Raw genomic sequence first — 7155 nt, forward strand, 5'->3', positions numbered from 1 at the left:
TTGGCCGTAACTTCTTCGTACGAACTCGGAATGAACTCATTCTTTTTGAATTCTCTTCCTATTTGAATTCTCTTCAAAATGGAGATGAGAATTATTTATTTTGGATGAGTTAAGATTGGTATTTGTCCTGTCTCTTGTTTTTGAGTGTTTTGCTCCATTTCATCGCACTTGTTCCACTTCTCTTGGACTTGGGTACTTGGATTCTTGGAGTAGTACTCTTCTAAGATAATTTGTAGCTTTTACTAGAATGTTGTTGGTGAATCACAAAGAAGGAAGTTCAAGAATGGAAATTAGTACGCATTGCTATGGGATTCTTGAATGCTCACAATCATCCTTTGTGAATTATGGTGCATGGTCGTTCGTGACTTTCTATGTTCTTCTTTGTGAAAATATTTTTATACTCCTTTGGTAGCTATTCTTGGTGTAAATCCGGGCGGAAAAGATTGATTCTACCCTCTAAGGACAAATCATCTTATATGTGCATTACGAGTTTGTCTTGATGCCTATGAAACTTCTTATGAGAATTTATTCTTGTTTTTGAGAAGGATTACTAGAGTTTGGAATAACCATTATTGTGACTACACATAGCTATTTTGTTTTCATCTTCTTATGTTATTTTTTAGGTTTATTGGTTTTTAATTCTAAAAATATTTGGAGGATGATATTATTGCAGTATTAATTTGTTTTGAAGTATTGCAATATTTTTATGGGATATGTATTGTTTGCGTCTGTAGTAGCAGGAAATCCTACACTACACCCCTCATATGATTTCATTAATACTCAACTCATTTTTAGGTTTTGAATCTTAATTTTATTGATGACTATTTGAATATTCTTACAAGAAAAGATAAAGGAATCAAGAATAACCTCTGCTCTAGACTTTATCTCTCCCATTTACTTATTTCTTACTCAAAAAAGATCTCTCTTCTCTTCTCAGTTGAACGACTATTTATAGGGAAATACATAGTGGATGACAGCTAATCTTTCCTTTATTTTCGGATACGGCTTGCGACATTCTCGCAACCTTACAAATGTTAATCTCGCAAACTCTCTAATTTTCGCAAGATCATCATATCTTTCTCATGATTTTAGCTGATGTCGTTTATTACATCATTTCTAAAATTGTTCTGCGATACTGTTGTGTTGTGTTGTTGATAATTTCGCTAAGATATTATTGTTGCGAGATTCTGATCCTACATCTTGCCTTTTCTCATATCTTTTCTACGAAGTAGAGAATGATGTGAGAAATTCCGCAGTTATCCATCATTTCATATTTTGCATTTATCACACGTATTCTTTCTTCCATCCGTTTCTTGACACGTCTTCTGTAACCGCTGCTTTTCAACCGCTCATGTCTTTTCGTCTTAATAGTGTTTATTTCTTAGAGTAAAAAATCTTCCTTATATATTCTTCTTACTCTTCTTTTCACTTTCTTTTTACTTTCTCTTCTCTTTTAATTCTCTCATCCCTGCAACTCTATTGTTCTTCCGTAAATTCTGCTATTGTAGTTCTTCCTTCTTCAATCTTCTTACTTTTTATTCATTCCCATACTCTATATTCAAATATGCCTCCAAGTGGCCATAAACATGAGAAAAACTTAAAAGACGTCCAAAAAGATCTTGCAGAGAAAGGTTTCACACTTTCTACCATTCCTGGTGAAAGTGCCAAATCAATTCTTTTTATCAAACTTTTTTCTGATCAATATTGTGATGATCAATCAATTATAATTTCTCTAGGTCAAATTCTCGCGGGTCTCCCCATTCCTCTTTACGACCCAGATATCCCTCTGTTCTATGAAATTCTTGCTCATTCGGGATTTTCGTGAGCTATCTTCCAGTTGAGTGGGGATTGCATCCGTCTGATGCTAGAGTTCGCTAATCGTGGTGCTGGTAAAGGATCTCTGTACTCCAAAGAACTTAGGGATCCTAAATTCGCAGACTTAGAAATAATTGCTGAGAAATATACAGTAGCGAGCTTCTTTGAAAATTATGAATTGATCTCCATGAAGAAAGAGAATACTCGATGGGGTATTCGTTTGAAAAGGAAAGATAACATTGATGAAGCGAAAATACTTATGCAAGATATTGATTGGCATTCTGGTAAGAACACAACTCCTCGCCAATCCAAAGATGATAAATGGTGTGTTTTTCCCTTGATGCTAAGAGGGCCTTATATTGCTGGATCAAATATTATTCCTGAGAATCTCGCTACCTATCAACCTTGGGTATTCTCTTGGCCCGAGAAGGAGAAAGAGGTATGTTTCTTCCAGTTTTGCTCACTTTCTGTTTCTTTATTTGTCTTTATTCTTTTGTTCGCTGACCCTTGCGATATTCTACAGATCCAAAAACTGAAAAATAGTTATAACAGGACTGGAAGTGCTAGTACCTTGTTAGCTCTTCGCTCATATACATATGAGGTAAGAAATTTTTCTCTTATGATTTTAAACAGTATATTATTGCTTCCCTTTATTATTTCTATCTGTGTGTGAATATTATTGCTGAAATAGAAGAACCTTCCGATGTTGCGAAGACTGGTGACAAAGGCAAAGGTGCTCTTCGCAGAGAAAAATCAACTGCTCCTCCTTCAAAGAAAATGAAAGTCCGTTCTTCTTCTCCTTAAAATATTCCTTCTCATGAAAATTCTGAAAGTTACAAGGATGATGAGGACAATGATGACCTTGCCGCAAGTGAAGATTTTCCACCTGAATCTTCTATGGCTAAGATCTCTGGCCTCTTTTCTGATTCTCTGCAAGGAATGGGAGATAGCCAATTCGCTAATACCTGCAAAGCTCTCGCTACAATTTGCGATGTCCCTTTGCTGGATGGTGATAGTTCTCTTCGTGGAGTTTCTAGATCAGTGACTCCCGACTTCTTGCATTCTCTTAATAGTCTGGTATACTTTCATCCTTTTACTTCTTCATTGTCATAGCTCAAAATTTCTTTCTATATTAATACTTTTTATATTTTCTCGTAGGATGGAAAAGCTTCTTTTGTTGTTGCCTCAGATCTAGAGAGGAGAAGCGAAAATCTTGAAAAGAAGAATCTTCAATTTCGCAAAAAGAATGAAGAATTGGAAGCTGAAGTCAAATGTCTTCTCGAGAAAAATAGACAGCTAGAAATTGATTCTTCTTCATATAAGAACAAAATCTCTAGTCTTCAGCAAGCTAATAATCAGCTTTATGGTATGTTACTTTTCTCCTTTCCCTTCATTCATTCATCATGTTGTTTTATCTTATTTAAATGATCATTTTTGCAGACATTTATGGTCTTTCTGATGAAGCTACCCTTCTTCGTTCATTTCCTAATGCCTTGGATAATGATACCCTTCTTGAGCGTCTTAATAATTCTTTAAATAGTTTCTCAAATGATAGAATTTCATCTCTTTCTCTAGACGAACTTAGATCCAAATTTCACCTCTTAGAAATTGACCATAGATCTAGTTTAGGCTTGGCCAACCGATTTAAGCGTCTCCTCCTTAATTCTAAAGAGAAAGTCAATGAGTTGAGAACCAAAATTAGCGGTCTTATATATGATAAAGATCGTATCTCTGATCAAGGTGCTAAGGCTTTGGAGAAATTCCAAGAGACTCTTCTTGAAGTTCAACTTGAACGAGATGATGCTAACCGCAAGAACATCGAGCTCTGCGAAAGGGAAAACCAAATTCGTTATCGTCTTCTTATAAGTAATGAGGATGAATTTGTTTGGGCTGCAAAAATATTAGATGATGCCAGAAAAGATTTAGGTGTAAATGTTAGTCTCCAAGTTGAGCATACAACCTTGATTAGGAGTATGATTTCTGACAAAGAAGGTTATTAACTGCTCTTCTTTATTAATCTTTTGCTTCTTATGTATTTTCATCAAGTTAATAATTGATTGTCTTTTGCTCGCAGATTCTGAAAGTAGATATCGTGAAAAGATTGAGGAACTCGAAGCTGAAAAGGAGGAACTCGCAAAGAATCTCTCTTCTCGCAATGACAAGTATTCTAGATTAAAGAATAAAAATCACTGTTGCGAATTTTAAGAATTATGCTATGCATTTTCGCAATCAAACTATCCAAATGTTTTGTGACGACCATAGTATCCCTCATTCAGATTATCCTTGTCTCTTGGAAGAGATCCCACAGAATACTCCCAGTCTGATTATTTCTGATAGCGAAGTTGATGATGAAGAATCTGATGGTGATGAAGGTTCTGATGGTGATGAAGATTCTGATGCAGACGAAGAAGGGAACAAGTCTGATGAAGATGATGAAGGATCAACTAAGAAGTAATCTTTGTTTCTTTCTTTGATCCTCTGTAATATTTGTACATTTATTCCTTCTTTCTGTATATTTGTATTTCTTTCATTTTGTCCTGCATTCATTAAAACAATTCTTCCTTGTAATACAGTTAATCAATATAATCATTAATTTTTAGATTTTTGTGTAAATCTATCACATGGAGACAAATAACATTTTCTAATTTCATTCATTCCCATACTTGCCTCTGTTATTTGTATCCAAATGAGAGATTTTATAAATTTTTCTTCTTTTATGTCTTAATTTCGCAGTTAATTATGTATAATTTCGCAATCTTATGCGAAGTGAATTTTGATTCTTTTCAAAATCTCATTACTGTGTGGTCTTATTTTTCCTTCCTAATTAAAGGTCTTATTATGCCACCTCTTGTCATTGCGACAAAATCGCAGGACATCCTTGCACTTTCATGCAAAAACCCATTGATCTTGCCTTAACTTTTTCTTTTGTATTGTGGCCTCTTCAGGAATGTTGCGACAATATGACAGGCTTAAATGTTCTTGCGAAAATAAAGCCCCATGACATTGTCGTCTTGCGACGAAATCGCAGGACGTCTTCGCACGTTCATGCGAAAACCCATTGATCTCGTCTTATCTTTTTCTTTTGTATTATTGCCTCTTTAGGATTGTTGCACAAATATGACTAGCCTTAATACCCTTGCGAATAAAAAACCTCATGACATTTGCGTCTTAAGACACTTATCAGCTCCCTAATGGAGGGTGCCGCCCTTATCTCCCCCTGGTTTCCCCTTAAAGGAGGCGTACTTCTACCATACAAGGTTAGATCCTCCCATCCAGTCTTAACAACAACCAGTTGTTTTAGCAGCCTCTTATCCCTTTTACTTATAGGTCTTGTGGTTACGAGACTGCACCCTAAGTGGGGTTTTCTTCAGGCCGAGTGCAGTATAAGCCAAGACTTGTCAAGAATGGAAAGGTACGCTTCAAATGCCCCTGGCACTCTTGACTCAACCGTGTACCTCGGCGCCTTGATCAGATCTGCACTCCTTGGGAGAGTCCTTATTACCTTAGTCGCCCAACCCAAGTCATATGCTTAAGCTGAGAATCTAAGGTGCCTCTCCCAGATGGGCTTTATTGACCCCAAATCTTCATGACTCAGGTTCCGGTGGCGGTGTAGCCTTTCCCTGAGCCATGCAACAGGTACCCCCTTATATGACATACTTTAGGTCTTACATTTGCCTCTTGCGAAATTGTATTCACGAACTAGGGTGTACGCCATAAAGGTTCGCCCCTTTCTCTTTTGTCATTTTTCTCTGATTGTCTTCTGTAAAATTCATTATCTCTGCGAGAGTTTCGCATATCATCATATTGTATTTGCATTTCGCAATCTCAATTTTTCATTCAATAAAATGTATTCTTGAGAAATTTACTTATTGCGAGAGTGTCGCAACAACTTAATCATTCATACATTTCTTGTGTTTTATTACCTTTGCCATCCTCTGTTATTTTATTATTTTCTGCTACTGCTTCCTTGGTAGTCGTATGTTCATCATTTTTATTCTGAGCTAGCATTAGTTTCGCAACATTTCTTCTTCTTTTCTTTCGATTGCATCTACCATCAATCTCTCACTTCTTTGTGTTTTATTGATTTTGTGTCGCCAATTTTCCTTCTTGTTTGCTCTTCCTTCGTAAGATTTTATCTCAGTTTCGTAACACCTCTTTCCTTCAACCCAATCTCCCTTTATAATTCCTACACCGCTGGGTTGAGGGAATTTGATGCATTGGTGGAAAGTTAAATCTACACCTAGAATCCCATGTAGCCAAGGTCGACCAATTAATGCATTGTAGGGTGATTCTACATCAACGACATAGAATCAGATTTCAGAAGATATTCCCTTCAATGGAATTCGCATTGTAACCTCCCCTTTAGGCTTGTTGGCAGTACCATTATCAGGTTTTCATCTAACGGTGAATATGGATTGCTTTGTAACTAAGGAAAAACCCTGATTTGAAGGCTATATAAAGGAGACGTCTATCATTGGGAAAAACTAATCCCCACACGCCTGTGTGATACTAGTGCGCTCTCTAGAGTCGATTCTCCTTTAACTTTTGGTTTTCTTCTCTAAAACCAGGTTAACGACTTAAAGACTTCATTGGGATTGTGAAGCCAGAACGATACTACTTTTATCGTAGTTGTGTGATCTGATCTTGCATCTTCTATCGTACGAGTATAATCTATTGATTGGCTTGAGATCGTGAGAGTTCTCCGATAGGCAAGATAAAGAAGTCAGAAACATCTTCGTCTTGTGATTCCTCGATAAACCGCTTGTGTAGTCAAGAAGGATTGTTGAGAGGTGATTTATTAATCTAGGCTGTTCTTCGGAAATATAAGACCGGATTATCAGTTCCTGTTCACCTTGATTTTATATATTAATACGGAACAAAACCTAGGGTTTTTCTGTGGAAAACAAATTTATCCTTTGATAGACTTTTCTGTGTGAGACAGATTTGTTTATTATCAAGTCTGCGATTTTGGGTTGCAGCAACTCTTAGTTGTGGGTGAGATCAGCTAAGGGAATCAAGTGCGCAGTATCCTGCTGGGATCAGAGGCGTAGAAGTACAACTGTACCTTGAATTAGTGGGAGACTGATTGGGGTTCAACTATAGTCCGGTCTGAAGTTAGCTTGGAGTAGGCTAGTGTCTGTAGCGGCTTAATACAGTGTGTATTCAATCTGGACTAGGTCCCGGGGATTTTCTGCATTTGCGGTTTCCTCGTTAACAAAACTTCTGGTGTCTGTGTTATTTCTTTTCCGCATTATATTTTTATATAATTGAAATAATACAGGTTGTGCGTTAAAGATCATCGATTGGAAATCCAACCTTTGGTTGTTGATTGATATTGAT

The sequence above is a fragment of the Papaver somniferum genome, chromosome 3, assembly GCF_003573695.1.
Source record: "Papaver somniferum cultivar HN1 chromosome 3, ASM357369v1, whole genome shotgun sequence".
Lineage (NCBI taxonomy): Eukaryota > Viridiplantae > Streptophyta > Magnoliopsida > Ranunculales > Papaveraceae > Papaver > Papaver somniferum.